This window comes from Danio rerio, chromosome 5, assembly GCF_049306965.1.
Source record: "Danio rerio strain Tuebingen ecotype United States chromosome 5, GRCz12tu, whole genome shotgun sequence".
Classification (NCBI taxonomy): domain Eukaryota; kingdom Metazoa; phylum Chordata; class Actinopteri; order Cypriniformes; family Danionidae; genus Danio; species Danio rerio.
In genome coordinates, this window is record NC_133180.1 from 46,398,705 (window position 1) to 46,409,427 (window position 10,723).

The 10,723-nt window shown below is 34.6% G+C and overlaps 1 long non-coding RNA gene across 1 annotated transcript; it reads left to right on the forward strand.

Annotated features, from left to right (window-relative positions):
• Positions 1 to 1,854: 1,854 nt before the first annotated feature.
• On the forward strand, positions 1,855 to 10,366 carry LOC141385596 (uncharacterized). The gene is made up of 3 exons (XR_012406324.1): positions 1,855 to 2,126; positions 2,197 to 2,324; positions 9,048 to 10,366. It is a non-coding gene; the product is annotated as an uncharacterized lncRNA (long non-coding RNA).
• Positions 10,367 to 10,723: the final 357 nt, after the last annotated feature.

The window sequence follows — 10,723 nt, forward strand, 5'->3', positions numbered from 1 at the left end:
GGACTAATAATTCTGCCTTCAACTTTAGTCAGATTGTATGTTTATACCAAAACGCAAATATTATTAATTGAATGGAAAACAACCCTTATGAAGAACAAATATACTTCATAAGTTAGTTATTAGTTCATTTTACTACATGTATATAATTTCTGTTGAGGTATAATTCATGCTGTAAGTACTAGTGTTTGTAAGTGTACTATTTGGGACCAAATTGGCCAAATTTTTTTCGTATGTGAATGTTTACTTTTAAGTGTGTTATATACTTAGTAAGGGGATATGGAATAAGCTGACACTGTATCAGATATTATTTTTACTTAATAGTACATTTGGTGGTACATATTGCTTGTGGGTTTTAAATACTTGTAATGTACCAAGTAACATAGTATCACGAATTTGTGCATGTCTTTATTTCACTTTGGTAGGGCTTAAATTAAATTTGGTGTTAAACACCACACACACACATCCTGACTGAGTCTTGTTTCCCTGTAGTGAACATTATTTCCATTTACACTCATTACTGTGTTTGTTTTGCCGCCTGCCTTGAACTTTTCATCTTTTATACAGACTACTCTTTTGGATTAATTTGTCACTGTCTACTCTTCCACTGAATCTTGCCTGCTTGACTACTCTTAATAAAAGCTGCATTTGAATCTGAGCCTTGTTGACACACCAATCATTATTAAAAAAAATAAAGATTCTTTAATAGATCACTTAAGAGTAAAAGCAACTGCATGCCAAATAGACTTACAGTGCATGTTATAATTGTATGTGTTACGACCCCCTCGTTTGAGTCGCAACATAAAAGAGTTCGGACAACAAAAGAATGTATATGCAACTTATTTATTATACATAAAACTAAATAGAACAACAAATCAACAAACAAACAAATGTCTAGGGGAAAAATAAAGAAAATAACTACTTTAACTACACAAATAAATAATGCTAAACAAAACCATTAGGTTGCAGAAAGGAAGAGATGATCTTGACACGAGGACGGCCCGTAGCCACACCGTCCTCCTGAAGCTAGCACACAAAACACTTTTATATGGTTTGAGCCAATTAGTGACAACCAGGCACCCAATCAGGATCTGCCACATCCATACTGAAGTCCTGGGGTCGTCACAGTATGTCAGTAAACAAGTATAGGCCAATTGTACGAAGATTATTCTGTCAAAAAGTCATGTATAATTCATAAATTTCTAAGTACTTGTTAGAGAAGTGGTTTAATATAAAGGATATTTTCTTCTAAAGCTTAGTTTCGGTTTAAGAAAAGTATACTCCTAGCACACTGGAATAAGCTTCTCTCTTTTCTTCATTAGTATCATCAAGCCAAACAGAGAACTGAAATACAGACTGTACAGCTCATTTCAAATGCATGCAAGTGTATGACTCAGCCAAATGGTCACAACTCTAAAAATGAAAGTTATAAAGGTTTCACAGTCACAAGGAGGACAAGAAAGGTTCTCTTCTCATAAATTTATTTAAACACAGTGGATTAAACAACTGAAGCAGGCAAGTGATCACCTTTGCAGAGGAGCAGATGGAATGTTGTTCACAATGTAAAAAAACGATCTTTATTTAAGCATAAAGTCACTTCCCTTAATGATACCTTGTGCATCCACAGGTTTAGGAGAAATGTCCTTGGGAAGAAGGCAAGTTAGAGAGCAGGTAAGATGAACCATCTGACCTCAGTATTAGTCACTGACTGACTGGAATTGCTGGGGTTATATGGGGAACCAGTGATTGCTGGTGCAGGTGTGTCCTATTAGTACTCAGGTGAATGTGCTCGGGCATGATGAGGGGTGGCAGGAGATGGAGAGCGATGATTTGTACTGAGGGAACGTGATGGTGAGAGAGAATGGTAAACGCAACACCAGGAACAAGCCGGCGATGTGACAAATGTAGCTGTTTGAATTTCATTAAGCAAATACTTAAGAATAATAATAAGATATTCTATATTACAATATTTTTCTGTTTTACTATATACAATGATTTGTTTAATCTCAACTAAAGCTGTGTGTAGCATTTTATTGCTTAAAGTACTGTCAGAAAACAACATTACAGAACAACTTAGAAAGGAAGCAGAGGAGAAGAAACAGGTTTATTGACTTTCAAGCAGAACTGAGGTAAGTTTTCTAAGTTTGTGGAATGAATCAATTGCAGAAAGAAGAATAATCAGGTTTTCTGTCTTTACAGGTAATGGTGGAGAACACTTGCTGGAGGTGAAGGATTGCACACTTCTCAGCATGAGGAGACAATTGCTGGAGACACGAGGAAAGAAGATCACTGGAGACCAACGAGGAGTAAATAATGGAGTGAAGCAAGTAGGCAAGCAGTCCATAATCTATCAAGTAGACCAAGTAACGTTGAGAAGCCTGTGCTTTTATCTTGGTGGTGATGAGCATGCTTTTGAATTGGAGCTTTGAAGAATCTGAGGTTTATGATTAAAATAAAGGAATGAAAGTTGAGCCCCTAGTGACGCCATGACACGTATTCCATCGCCACATTCCAAAATATCAATGCAAAGATAATTCAGGCTCAAATTGTGAAAGAGGAACCCATTTTCAAACTCACACAGACATTTACACTTTTTTCAAATTTACACTTTTGTCATATTGTAGACTTTACAAAGTTCCTCAGGCTCAGATAATGGTCCTTACATTTACTGGATTGTGACCAGAAATAAACAGCTCCTAATGGAAAAAAAAAAACTTGACATTGCATAAGGTTGTGGAAACAAATCAAATCAAAAGCTCAGACTCAGATCCAACCAAATATGATATGTTGTTATTGATATTGCAGCGAGCAACATGGACACAAGTTCAACAGTTTGTACACAATTGTAACAATTTGGTATATTTCTAAAATTCAGCAGTAAAGCATTTCTTATATCACTTACTTTTGGCATATTTCCTGAATTATCAGAAACCACCTCATATGAATGAATCAGCAATTTTTTTTTGTCATATGTTATACACAGTGGATACCACCTCCCACTGAAAATATAACCCTCAGTACTGGGAAACACCACACACTCTCCTGTTCACACACTACGGTCAATGTAGTTCATTAAAGTCATTTATAACGAATGTCTTTGGACTGTGAGCGAAACCAGAGCATAGGGAGGAACCCACACAGACACAAGGAGAACATGCAAACTCGACACAGAAAGTCCTCCTGGTTCAACTGGGACTTGAACTAAATATCGTACCACAAATTTTTCTAAAGGTTCCCTATAATGAAAATCTGGGTATACCAAGGCACAGTAGGACGATAAAAGATCAGCATATGGATATGGACATATCGTGAGCCTCAGACACCATCCTCTTCTCATGTAAATTCCATGAGTGTAAAACCCCGGTGGACAACAAGCCAATCACAGGACAAAACAAACTGTGATGAGACTCATGGGTCAATCCCTCTGCGTTTGCATGTATGTCTACTAATGGTCATTCATCCGGCCTTAATAGTATCTACGTCATTAAGAGAACACGACTCACATGCAGCTCTGAGATTTTATATATATATATATATATATATATATATATATATATATATATATATATATATATATATATATATATATATATATATATATATATATAAAGCTCTAAGATCATTAATATACATACCTCAGGCTGCATTTGATAAGCCAAACGTTTTATAGTGATACAACAATGATAATTTTCCTCCCATAGTTATTTTAAGAGTATATTTCCCTTACTATGTATTTGGGACTTTTATTTTGAATCCGAGAGCGGCAAATTGATTACGATGCATTACTGGCCAATGACAGCATAAGGCATGTTTTTTTACCTTACCTCAGAACGCAAAGTGCAAGATTTACAGATTGTTCATCTCCACTCTGAAGAAGCATACGGTGTGTTTAGTTACATCTTTTGTTAATGTATCTTGTTTATTGGGATATTCGCTCCCTATGTTTCAACAAACACATGTACACTGCTGAATCATGTTAAATCACTCAGCTCAAAGGTCATCTGTTCATGCAGAGGCATATATTAATTGCTGGCTGAGTTTTCTTTGACTAGCTTCAAAATACAAATCATTACACCCCTATCACTCTCTTTTGTCAAGTTTAATTATAGTTTAGCCTTTATCCAATACAGATCTGTTGAGCAAAATAGGTAACCTTACTCTGATTTGGTTTATATTTGTCTGTGTTCAGCGTACATCATGCTCTGTGGTGTGTGTGTCTGTTTGTAAGAGCGGTACTTCAGAGCGGAGCTCATTGATATTCTCGACACAAGCCATATATGTTCAATTATGGACCTTTTGATTTTAGGGGTATTTTATGAAGCAACAAATGAGCTAATAAAATAATTTCTGGAGAATTTTTGAACTTACTGAAAGCGTAAACCCACCATGTAGATATCACAGAACAATTTTAAAACAGCTTGTACATCTTGTGACACAATGAAAAATTAAATGGCAGAAACAATGTCAGTGTTCAAAATCCTTTTATGGTACGCATTTGTGTCCATGAACACACCAGTGCCACAAGAATGACAATTGCCTTTGTCCTTGTTGATAAACCATACAAACAGAATGTTTAGCCATGTTGTCAAAATGGCAATGTGTTTCCTTATGTAAACTTAGTCAGTCAGCAAACATTGATTTTAACAGTACACATGTAAAAGGCAGGGCAAAGTTGGCAAACGACTGCTCCAAAAATATTTTTTTCTTAATGTTCTCACCACAGGTTAGACATTTCTTCTTCAGATGATATGTACAAATTGCACAGCGTGGGATTTCAAGAGACTAGACAGGGCGTACATTTCCATTTAATACATAATTTTTTTAACACATTTAATTCAGCTTACATCTGCAGTTGTACAATGGCTGAGTACATGATCAACAATAGTGGTTCGTTTTTGATCAGAAACATGCCTAAATCCTCGGCCACTTTTTCCGTCATTCATCATTACTGCTTTCCTTTATTCCTGCTTTTTTACCAGGTTTGAATCTGGGGGAAACCCACACGAGCAAAGGGAGAACATGTAAACTCTGCACACAAACATGGGTTGACCTAGTAAGCACTTGAACCAGTGACGTTCTTGTGGCAACAGTAAAAAGAAAAAGTTTGGGCACCCCTGATCTACACTTTTTGCAATAAGTAATAGAAGTCAGGATTCACCTGCATCATTCATGGCAAATTACAAAGTACAACGTCTAATAGAAATGTGAAGAAAATATGCTTGACCATTAATAATTACCATTGTTCTTCATTACACTTAATGAAGTCAAAATGTCTCCAACACTGAAACCAATTGTAATTATTAATGCAATGAAATAATACCTAGACTATTCAAGAGAAAGGCAGAGTAATGCATCTTGATCAAAACAGCAAACAATCATGAATCATCAGTTGTGTAAATGTAAACAAGCATCTGCAATTTGTTCAAAATAATGAGAAATTGCTTCTACAATGTCTGCAAATGACTACATGACGTGGAAGCAGAACAAGTCATTTTGAGAATTTCAGTTGAGTTCTGAAAAATGTACCACGGCAATGAGAAACAACTTGTTTTGTGTGTGTAACATTAATGCTGTTTTGCTATGGAACTCCAGTGATGAGGAAAGGAAATGAATGCAAATCTTTTAACTCAAGATGTGACACTGAGCCTCACACAATGATGATTATCAGATTCAATTATGTTACATTGTACACTTAAAAGTATAATATGTATAATAATTTAGATAGCTCTCTGTAAAATTCTACTCCCACAGTCTTTTAATTTAGGAAGTCATGCAGTACTAAAAGGACGGAATGTGAATCACACAAAACAAGACATGTTGAAACCCCTCTGTTCTTCCCCATATATTATTATCTCTTTTAAAGCACATTTCCTGCCATATTTATTCTATTCATATTTCTCCTTTGAACACATTAAAATGTTCTTTTAGATCTGAATGGCCGTCCATTAAATATCTTCAGACAAACACTCCATGACAAATTCAGAAGGCTCTGCTTTGCTTCATCCTGTCCCATTCTGCGCATCAGTCTCCTGCTGTCTGTGTCTCAAGTGTCTCTCGCTTCAACACCCACAGTCTGGGAATTAATGAAACACAAAACAAAGCTATCAGGCAGCTGATATTCATCCCAGCATTCCTTGAATTTTCTTTTTTTCTTAGTTCAGTAATTTGCCTTTATTGGATGGGAGAAAGTGGCCATTAGCAAGGCTCAGTGGCAGAATCAAAGCAGAGGAAAAACAAAAACAAATCAAAGGCAGGAAAAAAGGTTCTCCTGTAATTTAGCATGCAATTTTGAGTGCATTTCATAACACTGTGAATTGTACTTAAACACACGAAAGGATATGCAAAAAGTATTTATTGAGCATGTTTTTCATGTGCAGTTCTCCTTAAGAAATATCTTATTGATTCTCCAAAGGAACAGAGTATCATCAAACCATTGTCTGGTGGTGAAACAGAGGATCATACAGTGATGTCTTTAAGGGTGTTAAAAGCTGCTTGAACAAAATGAGATGAAAGGCTCTGCCGCTGCTGAATTATGCTCTCATATTTACCTTTGAACTGTGAACAAATCCTTGCAGTTCAAAACATCGCAATTATTGTTGATTGTGTATAATCATCTATTTCTTGTAGCCGTCTATCTATCTATCTATCTATCTATCTATCTATCTATCTATCTATCTATCTATCTATCTATCTATCTATCTATCTATCTATCTATCTATCTATCTATCTATCTATCTATCTATCTATCTATCTATCTATCTATCATCTATCTATCTATCATCTATCTATCTATCATCTATCTATCTATCTATCTATCTATATATATATATATATATATATATATATATATATATATATATATATATATATATATATATATATATATATATATATATATATATATATATTATACAGTTGAAGACAGAATTATTAGCCCCTTTTCTTTTTAAAATATTTTCCAAATGATGTTTAACAGAGCAAGAAAATTTTCACAGTATGTCTGATAATATTTTTTCTTCTGGAGAAAGTCTTATTGTTTTTATTTCGGCAAGAATAAAAGCAGTTTTTAATTTTTTAACAACCCTTTTAGGGACAAAATTATTAGCCCCTTTAAGCTATATTTTTTCTCAACTGTCTACCGAACAAACCACTGTTATACAATAACTTGCCTAATTGCCCTAACCTGCCTAGTTAGCCTAATTAAGCTAGTTAAGCCTTTAAATGTCACTTTAAGCTGTATAGAAGTGTCTTGGAAAAATATCTAGTAAAATATTATTTACTGTCATCATGGCAAAGATAAAATAAATCAGTTATTAGAAATTAGTTATTAAAACTATTTTGTTTAGAAATGTGCTGAAAAAAATCTTTTTTCGGTTAAACAGAAATTGTGGAAAAAATAAACAAGCGGTCTCATAATTCAGGGAGGCTTATAATTATGAATTATGAATTTATATAATTTATATATATATATATATATATATATATATATATATATATATATATATATATATATATATATATATATATATATATCCTGAATAAGAAAAAGTTGGGACAGTAGTGAATACTATTGATGTTAAATTTTACTTTGACTTTTTTGTGGTCAAAAGTAACTTGCACTTCTGTGATGGCACCATTAATGCTGAACAGTACATAGAGATTTCGTCACCTTATGGTGATAAGGTTCTATCTGACATTTTTGTCAAAATTGGGTTATTAACATATTCCTATTAAATGGCAACTTATCTACATTATGTGATGTTTTTTAATAAGTTGTTTACCATTTAGAACTTTTTATTTAACAAACAAATGAATTAAAAAAAAAAGAAATTACCAAAGAAATTAATTATCTAGTTCTCATGTAACACACATAGGCTATTTGGCAAGAATGTAGTAACATGAATTTGTTCTACTCCAGCACTTCCCCAGTCATTTTGAATTAAGTACTGACTATTTCATTCAGTCGTTCGTTCATTTGTTCATTCATTCATGTATTTATTCAATCTCTTTTCGGCTAAGTCCCTTTGTTAATCAGGGGTGGCCACAGTGAAATGAACCGCCAACTCATCCAGCACATGCTTTATGCTGCGGATGCCCTTCCAGATGCAACCCATCACTGGGAAACACCCATACACTCTCATTCACTCTCATACACTACGGAGAATTTAGCCTACCCAATTCACCTATATAGTGCATGTTTTTGGACTATGCGAAACCAGAGCATCCAGAGGAAACCTACACCAACATGGGGAGAACATGCAAGTACACAGAAACGCCAACTGACCCAGCTGGGTCTTGAACCAGCCACCTTCTTGATCTGAGGTGACAGCGCTACCCAAAGTGTTGCCCTACTTTATTCAATAAGATAATTAATAAATAAAACAGCTTTGCAATTTTGCCATGCACCATCATTCACCAGTGTATTACATTACAATCAGAAGACATTGGGTATAAAGAATGCAAAGCAGACTGTTCTACTATTGGCCTCCCATCTTCCTATTTTAAAAATGTGCTTGACAGTTGACCTTGTCTTTAGTGCTATGAAATCAGCAGGAGAATTTAACTTTGATAGTGCAAGAGTGGGCAATAATGGCATTTTTTGTTGGTAAACAATGGAACGCACATTACAATATACTAATATTTATTCTTATACATTTATGTATAAATAAGTATTCTTACTTATTTATTTTGATTAAATTCAATTCAATAATTGCTTTATTGGCATGACAAATGTTACAAATGTATTGCCAAAGCAGATACAAAGTTTACATTAAAAAAAATAAAATAAAAAAAATAAATTTATATATATATATATATATATATATATATATATATATATATATATATATATATATATATATATATATATAATAAAAATATAAGTAATATATCATATATTAAATCATATTAAATATATATATATATATATATATATATATATATATATATATATATATTACAATCAACATTTTAGGATAAAACAGTAAAAACAGCGATGATAATCAGTTTATTTACAATGATTTTCTCTCTCTCTCTCTTTTTCTCTCTAGACTATTGACTACCACGAGAGTGCTTAATGTCAAGATCTGCAATGCTATTTCAAGTGAGAGTTCTCATCAAAGAAAGTGTGAAAAGATGTTCAAAATCGTGGCTGCATCTTGCCAGCCAAATAAAATCATTTTTATTCATCGCTAAAACAAATTCAAAAGAAAGAGCAGTTCTTCTCACTGTTGACTTTCAATGCCTCAGTAAAACACAACCTAATCCATGTTAAGGCATTCAGACACTTTCCTGAGCTGAGTGTCACATTAAAATGCCACACCAAAGTGTGTAGAAGTCAGCTGTGACAGCAGCAGTGGCGAGCAGAACACAAACAGGATGTGACATCTTGGTGGCAGTTGCTGCATAAGCACTTGCCATGCAATTTAGAGTTGCAAGAGTGTTCTTCCACTTCTTTCTCCCTCTTTTAGATTTGGATTTCATTGTCTGCCATAAACACCGCTATAGAAAAGCATTCTTTGACAGCCACAGCCCCACAGTTTCATACATCATACATACATACAGGGAAATCACAGATCAAAGATGGATAGAGGCAATGACAGACAGTGACAGAGACAGGATGACAGGCATTTCAGCTGAATGTGGCATTTATGGCAGTCCTGTCTCTTCTCTCTGTCTGCAAGTGTACTTCTACTGAGAGACAAAACTCTTGAATCTCCTCTAGCCTGTCCGTTATTGTTCAAGTGTGTCTGTTTTGTTTTTATCTTTTAGTAAAAGGTTAAATGGCAAATTTCTAAAAACAAAATGCTGGTAATGCTGGCAAGATTTTAAAGTCAAGTAAGCACTGGTAAAGCGCCTGCAAAACAAATCTCTAAATACATTCAGAAATGTAACTGTATCATTGTGTTCCCACACCCACAACTCGTCCTCTCTTGTTTAAAATTAACTGCTAGTTTAAAAGAGGATGCAGGCAAAAGAAAAGGTGAAAAGCAAATCATGTGCAGTCGGGGTTTTTATAGCCAAGGCTGGACAAGATTGGGCAAATAAACAAACAAACAAAAAAAAAACAAACAAAAAAAAAACTTATTAACATCATCAACAATACAGTCCCACATCCATTCGACAAACCAAGACTAAAACAAAGGAACTCATATACTTGGGAGATCAATGAGCTAACAAGGTAATGTTGTAAAAAAAAAAGATGAAGAAGAGAAGAGAGAACCCAGTCTAGGAGACTCGAAAACAAGCAGAATTCCTTTATTTAGACGTGCTGGTTAAGGTGCAGTCATACAGCGTCTTTAAGATGTCCATGTGTCCGCAGAGCCTCCTGGAGGTCTGCAGTCTGCAAATTTTATCACGAGTCTGAATTAAGACAAAGATGTCATGTCTATATTCTGTTCTTAGGAGGAGGGGAGATGGCTAAACAAAGCATGCGAATGAAGTGTTGCTGTCGGCAGGGTAAACTGCCTTTTCGGGCCTGATCTCATCATGTTCTGAAGACAGAAACTGCCTGACCAGTTGACTGAAAAGAGAAAACAAGTTACACAGCCGTGCTGTGAAACTGACACTTTGCATTACTTTGGAATATAAATTTATATTCCCACAGTAACAAGGGGGCAGAGACAGTCACTGCGTCAACTAAAAAGGTTAACATGGGGATAAAGGAGAGAGTTGCAAGAGGATAACGGGAAAACATCACAGTACAGTACAAAGCCAGTGTAATCCC